This window comes from Capricornis sumatraensis, unplaced genomic scaffold (genome assembly GCF_032405125.1).
Source record: "Capricornis sumatraensis isolate serow.1 unplaced genomic scaffold, serow.2 scaffold7, whole genome shotgun sequence".
Classification (NCBI taxonomy): Eukaryota; Metazoa; Chordata; class Mammalia; order Artiodactyla; family Bovidae; genus Capricornis; species Capricornis sumatraensis.
In genome coordinates this window covers 4,999,516-5,016,119 of record NW_027184618.1, presented here as the reverse complement: position 1 = coordinate 5,016,119, position 16,604 = coordinate 4,999,516, and positions in this window count along the sequence as shown.

Here is a 16,604-nt window from a genome sequence, read left to right as displayed (position 1 = left end):
AACTTTGGGTATTTCTGGAGTCTCCCCAGGGGAGTCAGGCCTCGTCTCGATTGGGGGCATGCACGTGCGCTTTCCTTCCAGGCTGTAGCAGCAATGTCACGCTTCCCGTCGCGTGGATCAAAGGATCTGTGGTTTTCCCTCGAGGCTTTCCCACAGGGCTGTCCCACGTGCCACCGTGGTGTGAGTCGATCCTCGGCGTGAAAGATGAGCCAGTGCAGGGCAAAGAGGTTCCTCTGGAATGGACTGAGACATCTGGGGGACTCTTGGAATGGTGGTACGACCATGGAGTTCCTCTCGCCTTTCCTGTTGAGAGTGCCTCCTCTTGAGATGCGACGGGAACGCCGGGAATTCTTTCCCGTTGAAAGCAGGGAAAGGATCCCTCATCTCGAGCTACGAGGGGGAAACGGGGCTCCTCTGGATGTGGGCGGGACCATCGTGTATCCTCTCGAGTGGAGACGGGTATGGAGGTGAACTTCTTGAGTAGCAGCAAGGGTGTGAAAGACCCTTTCCAAGTTCCAGAGGTTAGGTGTCATTAGTCTCCAGACGCCTCATCGGAAATAGGCCTCATCTCGCCTGGAAGGGAGAGCTTCCTGGATTTTCTCGAGTTGCGGCAGGTGTTCTGGAGTTACGACGGGGACCTCAGGGACCCGCCCTGGTGGCCTCAGGAGAGGCCAGTCCCCATGCGAGTTGCTAGGGGGCCTCTCGGGATTCCTCTCCCGTCGATACCGGGGCCAAAAACCTTGTGTGGAGTCAGGGCCGGAACCGAGGATTCCTCTCAGGGGATGACATGGATCTTTGGGTACTTCTGGAGTCTCCCCAGGGGAGTCAGGCCTCGTCTCGAGTGGGGGCATGCACGTGCGCTTTCCTTCCAGGCTGTAGCAGCAATGTCACGCTTCCCGTGGCCTGGATCAAAGGATCTGTGGTTTTCCCTCGAGGCTTTCCCTCGAGGCTTTCCCACAGGGCTGTCCCACGTGCCACCCTGGTGTGAGTCGATCCTCGGCGTGAAAGATGAGCCAGTGCAGGGCAAAGAGGTTCCTCAGGAATGGACTGAGACATCTGGGGGACTCTTGGAATGGTGGTACGACCATGGAGTTCCTCTCGCCTTTCCTGTTGAGAGTGCCTCCTCTTGAGATGCGACGGGAACGCCGGGAATTCTTTCCCGTTGAAAGCAGGGAAAGGATCCCTCATCTCGAGCTACGAGGGGGAAACGGGGCTCCTCTGGATGTGGGCGGGACCATCGTGCTTCCTCTCGAGTGGAGACGGGTATGGTGGTGAACTTCTTGAGTTGCAGCAAGGGTGTGAAAGACCCTTTCGAAGTTCCAGAGGTTAGGTGTCATTAGTCTCCAGACGCCTCATCGGAAATAGGCCTCATCTCGCCTGGAAGGGAGAACTTCCTGGATTTTCGCGAGTTGCGGCAGGTGTGCTCGAGTTACGACGGGGACCGCAGGGACCCGCCCTGGTGGCCTCAGGAGAGGCCAGTCCCCATGCGAGTTGCTAGGGGGCCTCTCGGGATTCCTCTTCCATCGATACCGGGGCCAAAAACCTTGTGTGGAGTCAGGGCCGGAACCGAGGATTCCTCTCAGGGGCTGACATGGATCTTTGGGTACTTCTGGAGTCTCCCCAGGGGAGTCAGGCCTCGTCTCGAGTGGGGGCATGCACGTGCGCTTTCCTTCCAGGCTGTAGCAGCAATGTCACGCTTCCCGTCGCGTGGATCAAAGGATCTGTGGTTTTCCCTCGAGGCTTTCCCTCGAGGCTTTCCCACAGGGCTGTCCCACGTGCCACCGTGGTGTGAGTCGATCCTCGGCGTGAAAGATGAGCCAGTGCAGGGCAAAGAGGTTGCTCTGGAATGGACTGAGACATCTGGGGGACTCTTTGAATGATGGTACGACCATGGAGTTCCTCTCGCCTTTCCTGTTGAGAGTGCCTCCTCTTGAGATGCGACGGGAACGCCGGGAATTCTTTCCCGTTGAAAGCAGGGAAAGGATCCCTCATCTCGAGCTACGAGGGGGAAACGGGGCTCCTCTGGATGTGGGCGGGACCATCGTGCTTCCTCTCGAGTGCAGATGGGTATGGCGGTGAACTTCTTGAGTTGCAGCAAGGGTGTGAAAGACCCTTTCGAAGTTCCAGAGGTTAGGTGTCATTAGTCTCCAGACGCCTCATCGGAAATAGGCCTCATCTCGCCTGGAAGGGAGAACTTCCTGGATTTTCTCGAGTTGCGGCAGGTGTTCTCGAGTTACGACGGGGACCTCAGGGACCCGCCCTGGTGGCCTCAGGAGAGGCCAGTCCCCATGCGAGTTGCTAGGGGGCCTCTCGGGATTCCTCTCCCGTCGATACCGGGGCCAAAAACCTTGTGTGGAGTCAGGGCCGGAACCGAGGATTCCTCTCAGGGGCTGACATGGATCTTTGGGTACTTCTGGAGTCTCCCCAGGGGAGTCAGGCCTCGTCTCGAGTGGGGGCATGCACGTGCGCTTTCCTTCCAGGCTGTAGCAGGAATGTCACGCTTCCCGTCTCGTGGATCAAAGGATCTGTGGTTTTTCCTCGAGGCTTTCCCTCTAGGATTTCCCACAGGGCTGTCCCACGTGCCACCGTGGTGTGAGTCGATCCTCGGCGTGAAAGATGAGCCAGTGCAGGGCAAAAAGGTTCCTCTGGAATGGACTGAGACATCTGGGGGACTCTTGGAATGGTGGTATGACCATGTAGTTCCTCTCGCCTTTCCTGTTGAGAGTGCCTCCTCTTGAGATGCGACGGGAACGCCGGGAATTCTTTCCCGTTGAAAGCAGGGAAAGGATCCCTCATCTCGAGCTACGAGGGGGAAACGGGGCTCCTCTGGATGTGGGCGGGACCATCGTGCTTCCTCTCGAGTGGAGACGGGTATGGCGGTGAACTTCTTGAGTTGCAGCAAGGGTGTGAAAGACCCTTTCGAAGTTCCAGAGGTTAGGTGTCATTAGTCTCCAGACGCCTCATCGGAAATAGGCCTCATCTCGCCTGGAAGGGAGAACTTCATGGATTTTCTCGAGTTGCGGCAGGTGTTCTCGAGTTACGACGGGGACCTCAGGGACCCGCCCTGGTGGCCTCAGGAGAGGCCAGTCCCCATGCGAGTTGCTAGGGGGCCTCTCGGGATTCCCCTCCCGTCGATACCGGGGCCAAAAACCTTGTGTGGAGTGAGGGCCGGAACCGAGGATTCCTCTCAGGGGCTGACATGGATCTTTGGGTACTTCTGGAGTCTCCCCAGGGGAGTCAGGCCTCGTCTCGAGTGGGGGCATGCACGTGCGCTTTCCTTCCAGGCTGTAGCAGCAATGTCACGCTTCCCGTGGCCTGGATCAAAGGATCTGTGGTTTTCCCTCGAGGCTTTCCCTCGAGGCTTTCCCACAGGGCTGTCCCACGTGCCACCGTGGTGTGAGTCGATCCTCGGCGTGAAAGATGAGCCAGTGCAGGGCAAAGAGGTTGCTCTGGAATGGACTGAGACATCTGGGGGACTCTTGGAATGGTGGTACGACCATGGAGTTCCTCTCGCCTTTCCTGTTGAGAGTGCCTCCTCTTGAGATGCGACGGGAACGCCGGGAATTCTTTCCCGTTGAAAGCAGGGAAAGGATCCCTCATCTCGAGCTACGAGGGGGAAACGGGGCTCCTCTGGATGTGGGCGGGACCATCGTGCTTCCTCTCGAGTGGAGACGGGTATGGCGGTGAACTTCTTGAGTTGCAGCAAGGGTGTGAAAGACCCTTTCGAAGTTCCAGAGGTTAGGTGTCATTAGTCTCCAGACGCCTCATCGGAAATAGGCCTCATCTCGCCTGGAAGGGAGAACTTCATGGATTTTCTCGAGTTGCAGCAGGTGTTCTCGAGTTACGACGGGGACCTCAGGGACCCGCCCTGGTGGCCTCAGGAAAGGCCAGTCCCCATGCGAGTTGCTAGGGGGCCTCTTGGGATTCCCCTCCCGTCGATACCGGGGCCAAAAACCTTGTGTGGAGTCAGGGCCGGAACCGAGGATTCCTCTCAGGGGCTGACATGGATCTTTGGGTACTTCTGGAGTCTCCCCAGGGGAGTCAGGCCTCGTCTCGAGTGGGGGCATGCACGTGCGCTTTTCTTCCAGGCTGTAGCAGCAATGTCACGCTTCCCGTGGCCTGGATCAAAGGATCTGTGGTTTTCCCTCGAGGCTTTCCCTCGAGGCTTTCCCATAGGGCTGTCCCACGTGCCACCGTGGTGTGAGTCGATCCTCGGCGTGAAAGATGAGCCAGTGCAGGGCAAAGAGGTTGCTCTGGAATGGACTGAGACATCTGGGGGACTCTTTGAATGATGGTACGACCATGGAGTTCCTCTCGCCTTTCCTGTTGAGAGTGCCTCCTCTTGAGATGCGACGGGAACGCCGGGAATTCTTTCCCGTTGAAAGCAGGGAAAGGATCCCTCATCTCGAGCTACGAGGGGGAAACGGGGCTCCTCTGGATGTGGGCGGGACCATCGTGCTTCCTCTCGAGTGCAGATGGGTATGGCGGTGAACTTCTTGAGTTGCAGCAAGGGTGTGAAAGACCCTTTCGAAGTTCCAGAGGTTAGGTGTCATTAGTCTCCCGACGCCTCATCGGAAATAGGCCTCATCTCGCCTGGAAGGGAGAACTTCCTGGATTTTCTCGAGTTGCGGCAGGTGTTCTCGAGTTACGACGGGGACCTCAGGGACCCGCCCTGGTGGCCTCAGGAGAGGCCAGTCCCCATGCGAGTTGCTAGGGGGCCTCTCGGGATTCCTCTCCCGTCGATACCGGGGCCAAAAACCTTGTGTGGAGTCAGGGCCGGAACCGAGGATTCCTCTCAGGGGCTGACATGGATCTTTGGGTACTTCTGGAGTCTCCCCAGGGGAGTCAGGCCTCGTCTCGAGTGGGGGCATGCACGTGCGCTTTCCTTCCAGGCTGTAGCAGGAATGTCACGCTTCCCGTCTCGTGGATCAAAGGATCTGTGGTTTTTCCTCGAGGCTTTCCCTCTAGGATTTCCCACAGGGCTGTCCCACGTGCCACCGTGGTGTGAGTCGATCCTCGGCGTGAAAGATGAGCCAGTGCAGGGCAAAAAGGTTCCTCTGGAATGGACTGAGACATCTGGGGGACTCTTGGAATGGTGGTATGACCATGTAGTTCCTCTCGCCTTTCCTGTTGAGAGTGCCTCCTCTTGAGATGCGACGGGAACGCCGGGAATTCTTTCCCGTTGAAAGCAGGGAAAGGATCCCTCATCTCGAGCTACGAGGGGGAAACGGGGCTCCTCTGGATGTGGGCGGGACCATCGTGCTTCCTCTCGAGTGGAGACGGGTATGGCGGTGAACTTCTTGAGTTGCAGCAAGGGTGTGAAAGACCCTTTCGAAGTTCCAGAGGTTAGGTGTCATTAGTCTCCAGACGCCTCATCGGAAATAGGCCTCATCTCGCCTGGAAGGGAGAACTTCATGGATTTTCTCGAGTTGCGGCAGGTGTTCTCGAGTTACGACGGGGACCTCAGGGACCCGCCCTGGTGGCCTCAGGAGAGGCCAGTCCCCATGCGAGTTGCTAGGGGGCCTCTCGGGATTCCCCTCCCGTCGATACCGGGGCCAAAAACCTTGTGTGGAGTGAGGGCCGGAACCGAGGATTCCTCTCAGGGGCTGACATGGATCTTTGGGTACTTCTGGAGTCTCCCCAGGGGAGTCAGGCCTCGTCTCGAGTGGGGGCATGCACGTGCGCTTTCCTTCCAGGCTGTAGCAGCAATGTCACGCTTCCCGTGGCCTGGATCAAAGGATCTGTGGTTTTCCCTCGAGGCTTTCCCTCGAGGCTTTCCCACAGGGCTGTCCCACGTGCCACCGTGGTGTGAGTCGATCCTCGGCGTGAAAGATGAGCCAGTGCAGGGCAAAGAGGTTGCTCTGGAATGGACTGAGACATCTGGGGGACTCTTGGAATGGTGGTACGACCATGGAGTTCCTCTCGCCTTTCCTGTTGAGAGTGCCTCCTCTTGAGATGCGACGGGAACGCCGGGAATTCTTTCCCGTTGAAAGCAGGGAAAGGATCCCTCATCTCGAGCTACGAGGGGGAAACGGGTCTCCTCTGGATGTGGGCGGGACCATCGTGCTTCCTCTCGAGTGGAGACGGGTATGGCGGTGAACTTCTTGAGTTGCAGCAAGGGTGTGAAAGACCCTTTCGAAGTTCCAGAGGTTAGGTGTCATTAGTCTCCAGACGCCTCATCGGAAATAGGCCTCATCTCGCCTGGAAGGGAGAACTTCATGGATTTTCTCGAGTTGCAGCAGGTGTTCTCGAGTTACGACGGGGACCTCAGGGACCCGCCCTGGTGGCCTCAGGAAAGGCCAGTCCCCATGCGAGTTGCTAGGGGGCCTCTTGGGATTCCCCTCCCGTCGATACCGGGGCCAAAAACCTTGTGTGGAGTCAGGGCCGGAACCGAGGATTCCTCTCAGGGGCTGACATGGATCTTTGGGTACTTCTGGAGTCTCCCCAGGGGAGTCAGGCCTCGTCTCGAGTGGGGGCATGCACGTGCGCTTTCCTTCCAGGCTGTAGCAGCAATGTCACGCTTCCCGTGGCCTGGATCAAAGGATCTGTGGTTTTCCCTCGAGGCTTTCCCTCGAGGCTTTCCCATAGGGCTGTCCCACGTGCCACCGTGGTGTGAGTCGATCCTCGGCGTGAAAGATGAGCCAGTGCAGGGCAAAGAGGTTGCTCTGGAATGGACTGAGACATCTGGGGGACTCTTTGAATGATGGTACGACCATGGAGTTCCTCTCGCCTTTCCTGTTGAGAGTGCCTCCTCTTGAGATGCGACGGGAACGCCGGGAATTCTTTCCCGTTGAAAGCAGGGAAAGGATCCCTCATCTCGAGCTACGAGGGGGAAACGGGGCTCCTCTGGATGTGGGCGGGACCATCGTGCTTCCTCTCGAGTGGAGATGGGTATGGCGGTGAACTTCTTGAGTTGCAGCAAGGGTGTGAAAGACCCTTTCGAAGTTCCAGAGGTTAGGTGTCATTAGTCTCCAGACGCCTCATCGGAAATAGGCCTCATCTCGCCTGGAAGGGAGAACTTCCTGGATTTTCTCGAGTTGCGGCAGGTGTTCTCGAGTTACGACGGGGACCTCAGGGACCCGCCCTGGTGGCCTCAGGAGAGGCCAGTCCCCATGCGAGTTGCTAGGGGGCCTCTCGGGATTCCCCTCCCGTCGATACCGGGGCCAAAAACCTTGTGTGGAGTCAGGGCCGGAACCGAGGATTCCTCTCAGGGGCTGACATGGATCTTTGGGTATTTCTGGAATCTCCCCAGGGGAGTCAGGCCTCGTCTCGAGTGGGGGCATGCACGTGCGCTTTCCTTCCAGGCTGTAGCAGGAATGTCACGCTTCCCGTCTCGTGGATCAAAGGATCTGTGGTTTTTCCTCGAGGCTTTCCCTCTAGGATTTCCCACAGGGCTGTCCCACGTGCCACCGTGGTGTGAGTCGATCCTCGGCGTGAAAGATGAGCCAGTGCAGGGCAAAGAGGTTCCTCTGGAATGGACTGAGACATCTGGGGGACTCTTGGAATGGTGGTATGACCATGGAGTTCCTCTCGCCTTTCCTGTTTAGAGTGCTTCCTCTTGAGATGCGACGGGAACGCCGGGAATTCTTTCCCGTTGAAAGCAGGGAAAGGATCCCTCATCTCGAGCTACGAGGGGGAAACGGGGCTCCTCTGGATGTGGGCGGGACCATCGTGCTTCCTCTCGAGTGGAGACGGGTATGGCGGTGAACTTCTTGAGTTGCAGCAAGGGTGTGAAAGACACTTTCGAAGTTCCAGAGGTTAGGTGTCATTAGTCTCCAGACGCCTCATCGGAAATAGGCCTCATCTCGCCTGGAAGGGAGAACTTCCTGGATTTTCTCGAGTTGCGGCAGGTGTTCTCGAGTTACGACGGGGACCTCAGGGACCCGCCCTGGTGGCCTCAGGAGAGGCCAGTCCCCATGCGAGGTGCTAGGGGGCCTCTCGGGATTCCTCTCCCGTCGATACCGGGGCCAAAAACCTTGTGTGGAGTCAGGGCCGGAACCGAGGATTCCTCTCAGGGGCTGACATGGATCTTTGGATACTTCTGGAGTCTTCCCAGGGGAGTCAGGCCTCGTCTCGAGTGGGGGCATGCACGTGCGCTTTCCTTCCAGGCTGTAGCAGCAATGTCACGCTTCCCGTGGCCTGGATCAAAGGATCTGTGGTTTTCCCTCGAGGCTTTCCCTCGAGGTTTTCCCACAGGGCTGTCCCACGTGCCACCGTGGTGTGAGTCGAATCTCGGCGTGAAAGATGAGCCAGTGCAGGGCAAAGAGGTTCCTCTGTAATGGACTGAGACATCTGGGGGACTCTTGGAATGGTGGTACGACCATGGAGTTCCTCTCGCCTTTCCTGTTGAGAGTGCCTCCTCTTGAGATGCGACGGGAACGCCGGGAATTCTTTCCCGTTGAAAGCAGGGAAAGGATCCCTCATCTCGAGTTACGAGGGGGAAACGGGGCTCCTCTGGATGTGGGCGGGACCATCGTGCTTCCTCTCGAGTGGAGACGGGTATGGCGGTGAACTTCTTGAGTTGCAGCAAGGGTGTGAAAGACCCTTTCGAAGTTCCAGAGGGTAGGCGTCATTAGTCTCCAGACGCCTCATCGGAAATAGGCCTCATCTCGCCTGGAAGGGAGAACTTCCTGGATTTTCGCGAGTTGCGGCATGTGTTCTTGAGTTACGACGGGGACCTCAGGGACCCGCCCTGGTGGCCTCAGGAACGGCTAATCCCCATGCGAGTTGCTAGGGGGCCTCTCGGGATTACTCTCCCGTCGATACCGGGGCCAATAACCTTGTGTGGAGTCAGGGCCGGAACCGAGGATTCCTCTCAGGGGCTGACATTGACCTTTGGGTACTTCTGGAGTCTCCCCAGGGGAGTCGGGCCTCGTCTCGAGTGGGGGCATGCACGTGCGCTTTCCTTCCAGGCTGTAGCAGCAATGTCACGCTTCCCGTCGCGTGGATCAAAGGATCTGTGGTTTTCCCTCGAGGCTTTCCCTCGAGGCTGTCCCACAGGGCTGTCCCACGTGCCACCGTGGTGTGAGTCGATCCTTGGCGTGAAAGATGAGCCAGTGCAGGGCAAAGAGGTTCCTCTGGAATGGACTGAGACATCTGGGGGACTCTTGGAATGGTGGTACGACCAGGGAGTTCCTCTCGCCTTTCCTGTTGAGAGTGCATCCTCGAGATGCGACGGGAACGCCGGGAATTCTTTCCCGTTGAAAGCAGGGAAAGGATATCTCATCTCGAGCTCCGAGGGGGAAACGGGGCTCCTCTGGATGTGGGCGGGACCATCGTGCTTCCTCTCGAGTTGAGACGGGTATGCCGGTGAACTTCTTGAGTTGCAGCAAGGGTGTGAAAGACCCTTTCGAAGTTCCAGAGGTTAGGTGTCATTAGTCTCCAGACGCCTCATCGGAAATAGGCCTCATCTCGCCTGGAAGGGAGAACTTCCTGGATTTTCTCGAGTTGCGGCAGGTGTTCTCGAGTTACGACGGGGACCTCAGGGACCCGCCCTGGTGGCCTCAGGAGAGGCTAGTCCCCATGCGAGTTGCTAGGGGGCCTCTCGGGATTCCCCTACCGTCGATACCGGGGCCAAAAACCTTGTGTGGAGTCAGAGCCGGAACCGAGGATTCCTCTCAGGGGCTGACATGGATCTTTGGGTACTTCTGGAGTCTCCCCAGGGGAGTCAGGCCTCGTCTCGAGTGGGGGCATGCACGTGCGCTTTCTTTCCAGGCTGTAGCAGCAATGTCACGCTTCCCGTGGCCTGGATAAAAGGATCTGTGGTTTTCCCTCGAGGCTTTCCCTCGAGGCTTTCCCACAGGGCTGTCCCACGTGCCACCGTGGTGTGAGTCGATCCTCGGCGTGAAAGATGAGCCAGTGCTCGGCAAAGAGGTTGCTCTGGAATGGACTGAGACATCTGGGGGACTCTTGGAATGGTGGTACGACCATGGAGTTCCTCTCGCCTTTCCTGTTGAGAGTGCCTCCTCTTGAGATGCGACGGGAACGCCGGGAAATCTTTCCCGTTGAAAGCAGGGAAAGGATCCCTCATCTCGAGCTACGAGGGGGAAACGGGGCTCCTCTGGATGTGGGCGGGACCATCGTGCTTCCTCTCGAGTTGAGACGGGTATGGCGGTGAACTTCTTGAGTTGCAGCAAGGGTGTGAAAGACCCTTTCGAAGTTCCAGAGGTTAGGTGTCATTAGTCTCCAGACGCCTCATCGGAAATAGGCCTCATCTCGCCTGGAAGGGAGAACTTCCTGGATTTTCTCGAGTTGCGGCAGGTGTTCTCGAGTTACGACGGGGACCTCAGGGACCCGCCCTGGTGGCCTCAGGAGAGGCTACTCCCCATGCGAGTTGCTAGGGGGCCTCTCAGGATTCCCCTCCCGTCGATACCGGGGCCAAAAACCTTGTGTGGAGTCAGAGCCGGAACCGAGGATTCCTCTCAGGGGCTGACATGGATCTTTGGGTACTTCTGGAGTCTCCCCAGGGGAGTCAGGCCTCGTCTCGAGTGGGGGCATGCACGTGCGCTTTCTTTCCAGGCTGTAGCAGCAATGTCACGCTTCCCGTGGCCTGGATAAAAGGATCTGTGGTTTTCCCTCGAGGCTTTCCCTCGAGGCTTTCCCACAGGGCTGTCCCACGTGCCACCGTGGTGTGAGTCGATCCTCGGCGTGAAAGATGAGCCAGTGCTGGGCAAAGAGGTTGCTCTGGAATGGACTGAGACATCTGGGGGACTCTTGGAATGGTGGTACGACCATGGAGTTCCTCTCGCCTTTCCTGTTGAGAGTGCCTCCTCTTGAGATGCGACGGGAACGCCGGGAAATCTTTCCCGTTGAAAGCAGGGAAAGGATCCCTCATCTCGAGCTACGAGGGGGAAACGGGGCTCCTCTGGATGTGGGCGGGACCATCGTGCTTCCTCTCGACTGGAGACGGGTATGGCGGTGAACTTCTTGAGTTGCAGCAAGGGTGTGAAAGACCCTTTCGAAGTTCCAGAGGTTAGGTGTCATTAGTCTCCAGACGCCTCATCGGAAATAGGCCTCATCTCGCCTGGAAGGGAGAACTTCCTGGATTTTCTCGAGTTGCGGCAGGTGTTCTCGAGTTACGACGGGGACCTCAGGGACCCGCCCTGGTGGCCTCAGGAGAGGCCAGTCCCCATGCGAGGTGCTAGGGGGCCTCTCGGGATTCCTCTCCCGCCGATACCGGAGCCAAAAACCTTGTGTGGAGTCAGGGCCGGAACCGAGGATTCCTCTCAGGGGCTGATATGGATCTTTGGGTACTTCTGGAGTCTCCCCAGGGGAGTCAGGCCTCGTCTCGAGTGGGGGCATGCACGTGCGCTTTCCTTCCAGGCTGTAGCAGCAATGTCACGCTTCCCGTCGCGTGGATCAAAGGATCTGTGGTTTTCCCTCGAGGCTTTCCCACAGGGCTGTCCCACGTGCCACCGTGGTGTGAGTCGATCCTCGGCGTGAAAGATGAGCCAGTGCAGGGCAAAGAGGTTCCTCTGGAATGGACTGAGACATCTGGGGGACTCTTGGAATGGTGGTACGACCATGGAGTTCCTCTCGCCTTTCCTGTTGAGAGTGCCTCCTCTTGAGATGCGACGGGAACGCCGGGAATTCTTTCCCGTTGAAAGCAGGGAAAGGATCCCTCATCTCGAGCTACGAGGGGGAAACGGGGCTCCTCTGGATGTGGGCGGGACCATCGTGTATCCTCTCGAGTGGAGACGGGTATGGAGGTGAACTTCTTGAGTAGCAGCAAGGGTGTGAAAGACCCTTTCCAAGTTCCAGAGGTTAGGTGTCATTAGTCTCCAGACGCCTCATCGGAAATAGGCCTCATCTCGCCTGGAAGGGAGAGCTTCCTGGATTTTCTCGAGTTGCGGCAGGTGTTCTGGAGTTACGACGGGGACCTCAGGGACCCGCCCTGGTGGCCTCAGGAGAGGCCAGTCCCCATGCGAGTTGCTAGGGGGCCTCTCGGGATTCCTCTCCCGTCGATACCGGGGCCAAAAACCTTGTGTGGAGTCAGGGCCGGAACCGAGGATTCCTCTCAGGGGCTGACATGGATCTTTGGGTACTTCTGGAGTCTCCCCAGGGGAGTCAGGCCTCGTCTCGAGTGGGGGCATGCACGTGCGCTTTCCTTCCAGGCTGTAGCAGCAATGTCACGCTTCCCGTGGCCTGGATCAAAGGATCTGTGGTTTTCCCTCGAGGCTTTCCCTCGAGGCTTTCCCACAGGGCTGTCCCACGTGCCACCCTGGTGTGAGTCGATCCTCGGCGTGAAAGATGAGCCAGTGCAGGGCAAAGAGGTTCCTCAGGAATGGACTGAGACATCTGGGGGACTCTTGGAATGGTGGTACGACCATGGAGTTCCTCTCGCCTTTCCTGTTGAGAGTGCCTCCTCTTGAGATGCGACGGGAACGCCGGGAATTCTTTCCCGTTGAAAGCAGGGAAAGGATCCCTCATCTCGAGCTACGAGGGGGAAACGGGGCTCCTCTGGATGTGGGCGGGACCATCGTGCTTCCTCTCGAGTGGAGACGGGTATGGTGGTGAACTTCTTGAGTTGCAGCAAGGGTGTGAAAGACCCTTTCGAAGTTCCAGAGGTTAGGTGTCATTAGTCTCCAGACGCCTCATCGGAAATAGGCCTCATCTCGCCTGGAAGGGAGAACTTCCTGGATTTTCGCGAGTTGCGGCAGGTGTGCTCGAGTTACGACGGGGACCGCAGGGACCCGCCCTGGTGGCCTCAGGAGAGGCCAGTCCCCATGCGAGTTGCTAGGGGGCCTCTCGGGATTCCTCTTCCATCGATACCGGGGCCAAAAACCTTGTGTGGAGTCAGGGCCGGAACCGAGGATTCCTCTCAGGGGCTGACATGGATCTTTGGGTACTTCTGGAGTCTCCCCAGGGGAGTCAGGCCTCGTCTCGAGTGGGGGCATGCACGTGCGCTTTCCTTCCAGGCTGTAGCAGCAATGTCACGCTTCCTGTCGCGTGGATCAAAGGATCTGTGGTTTTCCCTCGAGGCTTTCCCTCGAGGCTTTCCCACAGGGCTGTCCCACGTGCCACCGTGGTGTGAGTCGATCCTCGGCGTGAAAGATGAGCCAGTGCAGGGCAAAGAGGTTCCTCTGGAATGGACTGAGACATCTGGGGGACTCTTGGAATGGTGGTACGACCATGGAGTTCCTCTCGCCTTTCCTGTTGAGAGTGCCTCCTCTTGAGATGCGACGGGAACGCCGGGAATTCTTTCCCGTTGAAAGCAGGGAAAGGATCCCTCATCTCGAGCTACGAGGGGGAAACGGGGCTCCTCTGGATGTGGGCGGGACCATCGTGCTTCCTCTCGAGTGGAGACGGGTATGGCAGAGAACTTCTTGAGTTGCAGCAAGGGAGTGAAAGACCATTTCGAAGTTCCAGAGGTTAGGTATCATTAGTCTCCAGACGCCTCATTGGAAATAGGCCTCATCTCGCCTGGAAGGGAGAACTTCCTGGATTTTCTCGAGTTGCGGCAGGTGTTCTCGAGTTACGACGGGGACCTCAGGGAGCAGCCCTGGTGGCCTCAGGAGAGGACAATCCCCATGCGAGTTGCTAAGGGGACTCTGGGATTCCTCTCCCGTCGATACCGGGACCAAAAACCTTGTGTGGAGTCAGGGCCAGAACCGAGGTTTCCTCTCTGGGGCTGACATGGATCTTTGGGTACTTCTGGAGTCTCCCCAGGGGAGTCAGGCCTCGTCTCGAGTGGGGACAGGTACGTGCGCTTTCCTTCCAGGCTGTAGCAGCAATGTCACGCTTCCCGTGGCCTGGATCAAAGGATCTGTGGTTTTCCCTCGAGGCTTTCCTTCGAGGCTTTCCCACAGGGCTGTCCCACGTGCCACCGTGGTGTGAGTCGATGCTAGGCGTGAAAGATGAGCCAGTGTAGGGCAAAGAGGTTCCTCTGGAATGGACTGAGACATCTGGGGGAATCTTGGAATGGAGGTACGACCATGGAGTTCCTCTCGCCTTTCCTGTTGAGAGTGCCTCCTCTTGAGATGCGACGGGAACGCCGGGAATTCTTTCCCGTTGAAGCAGGGAAATGATCCCTCATCTTGAGCTACGAGGGGGAAACGGGGCTCCTCTGGATGTGGGCGGGACCATCGTGCTTCCTCTCGAGTGGAGACGGGTGTGGCGGTGAACTTCTTGAGTTGCAGCAAGGGTGTGAAAGACCCTTTCGAAGTTCCAGAGGTTAGGTGTCATTAGTCTCCAGACGCCTCATCGGAAATAGGCCTCATCTCGCCTGGAAGGGAGAGCTTCCTGGATTTTCTCGAGTTGCGGCAGGTGTTCTGGAGTTACGACGGGGACCTCAGGGACCCGCCCTGGTGGCCTCAGGAGAGGCCAGTCCCCATGCGAGTTGCTAGGGGGCCTCTCGGGATTCCCCTCCCGTCGATACCGGGGCCAAAAACCTTGTGTTGAGCCAGGGCCGGAACCGAGGATTCCTCTCAGGGGCTGACATGGATCTTTGGGTACTTCTGGAGTCTCCCCAGGGGAGTCAGGCCTCGTCTCGAGTGGGGGCATGCACGTGCGCTTTCCTTCCAGGCTGTAGCAGCAATGTCACGCTTCCCGTGGCCTGGATCAAAGGATCTGTGGTTTTCCCTCGAGGCTTTCCCTCGAGGCTTTCCCACAGGGCTGTCCCACGTGCCACCGTGGTGTGAGTCGATCCTCGGCGTGAAAGATGAGCCAGTGCAGGGCAAAGAGGTTGCTCTGGAATGGACTGAGACATCTGGGGGACTCTTTGAATGATGGTACGACCATGGAGTTCCTCTCGCCTTTCCTGTTGAGAGTGCCTCCTCTTGAGATGCGACGGGAACGCCGGGAATTCTTTCCCGTTGAAAGCAGGGAAAGGATCCCTCATCTCGAGCTACGAGGGGGAAACGGGGCTCCTCTGGATGTGGGCGGGACCATCGTGCTTCCTCTCGAGTGCAGATGGGTATGGCGGTGAACTTCTTGAGTTGCAGCAAGGGTGTGAAAGACCCTTTCGAAGTTCCAGAGGTTAGGTGTCATTAGTCTCCAGACGCCTCATCGGAAATAGGCCTCATCTCGCCTGGAAGGGAGAACTTCCTGGATTTTCTCGAGTTGCGGCAGGTGTTCTCGAGTTACGACGGGGACCTCAGGGACCCGCCCTGGTGGCCTCAGGAGAGGCCAGTCCCCATGCGAGTTGCTAGGGGGCCTCTCGGGATTCCTCTCCCGTCGATACCGGGGCCAAAAACCTTGTGTGGAGTCAGGGCCGGAACCGAGGATTCCTCTCAGGGGCTGACATGGATCTTTGGGTACTTCTGGAGTCTCCCCAGGGGAGTCAGGCCTCGTCTCGAGTGGGGGCATGCACGTGCGCTTTCCTTCCAGGCTGTAGCAGGAATGTCACGCTTCCCGTCTCGTGGATCAAAGGATCTGTGGTTTTTCCTCGAGGCTTTCCCTCTAGGATTTCCCACAGGGCTGTCCCACGTGCCACCGTGGTGTGAGTCGATCCTCGGCGTGAAAGATGAGCCAGTGCAGGGCAAAAAGGTTCCTCTGGAATGGACTGAGACATCTGGGGGACTCTTGGAATGGTGGTATGACCATGTAGTTCCTCTCGCCTTTCCTGTTGAGAGTGCCTCCTCTTGAGATGCGACGGGAACGCCGGGAATTCTTTCCCGTTGAAAGCAGGGAAAGGATCCCTCATCTCGAGCTACGAGGGGGAAACGGGGCTCCTCTGGATGTGGGCGGGACCATCGTGCTTCCTCTCGAGTGGAGACGGGTATGGCGGTGAACTTCTTGAGTTGCAGCAAGGGTGTGAAAGACCCTTTCGAAGTTCCAGAGGTTAGGTGTCATTAGTCTCCAGACGCCTCATCGGAAATAGGCCTCATCTCGCCTGGAAGGGAGAACTTCATGGATTTTCTCGAGTTGCGGCAGGTGTTCTCGAGTTACGACGGGGACCTCAGGGACCCGCCCTGGTGGCCTCAGGAGAGGCCAGTCCCCATGCGAGTTGCTAGGGGGCCTCTCGGGATTCCCCTCCCGTCGATACCGGGGCCAAAAACCTTGTGTGGAGTGAGGGCCGGAACCGAGGATTCCTCTCAGGGGCTGACATGGATCTTTGGGTACTTCTGGAGTCTCCCCAGGGGAGTCAGGCCTCGTCTCGAGTGGGGGCATGCACGTGCGCTTTCCTTCCAGGCTGTAGCAGCAATGTCACGCTTCCCGTGGCCTGGATCAAAGGATCTGTGGTTTTCCCTCGAGGCTTTCCCTCGAGGCTTTCCCACAGGGCTGTCCCACATGCCACCGTGGTGTGAGTCGATCCTCGGCGTGAAAGATGAGCCAGTGCAGGGCAAAGAGGTTGCTCTGGAATGGACTGAGACATCTGGGGGACTCTTGGAATGGTGGTACGACCATGGAGTTCCTCTCGCCTTTCCTGTTGAGAGTGCCTCCTCTTGAGATGCGACGGGAACGCCGGGAATTCTTTCCCGTTGAAAGCAGGGAAAGGATCCCTCATCTCGAGCTACGAGGGGGAAACGGGGCTCCTCTGGATGTGGGCGGGACCATCGTGCTTCCTCTCGAGTGGAGACGGGTATGGCGGTGAACTTCTTGAGTTGCAGCAAGGGTGTGAAAGACCCTTTCGAAGTTCCAGAGGTTAGGTGTCATTAGTCTCC